The 298-nt window shown below is 46.0% G+C and overlaps 1 non-coding gene across 1 annotated transcript; it reads left to right on the top strand.

The window, feature by feature from the left end:
- TRNAQ-UUG lies at positions 1–72 on the top strand. The gene has a single exon. It is a non-coding gene; the product is annotated as a tRNA-Gln (tRNA).
- The last annotated feature ends 226 nt before the right edge of the window (positions 73–298 follow it).

The raw sequence follows: 298 nt of genomic DNA, 5'->3' as shown, positions 1-298 counted from the left end.
GGTTCCATGGTGTAATGGTTAGCACTTTGGACTTTGAATCCAGGGATCTGAGTTCAAATCTCAGTGGAACCTGTTTGATTTTTTTAATCCTTGTGCCTTGAAGAGACGAATTCTCAAGGCCATGTAGGCTGGTGAATGGGTAGAATGGTCTGGTAGCAAAGCATGGCCCCTGAAATGAGGTAAATTAAGCCAGCTAGTTTGCCAGGAGCACAAAGGAGAGAGGGAAAGAAAGGGACAAATCCAGGCATGTTGTGCTTTGTAATGTGGAGGGGAGGGTGCAAGATTAGCAGTGTGCAAG

Source organism: Microcaecilia unicolor, chromosome 2 (genome assembly GCF_901765095.1).
Source record: "Microcaecilia unicolor chromosome 2, aMicUni1.1, whole genome shotgun sequence".
NCBI lineage: Eukaryota > Metazoa > Chordata > Amphibia > Gymnophiona > Siphonopidae > Microcaecilia > Microcaecilia unicolor.
This window is presented reverse-complemented; position numbering and strand designations above follow the sequence as displayed.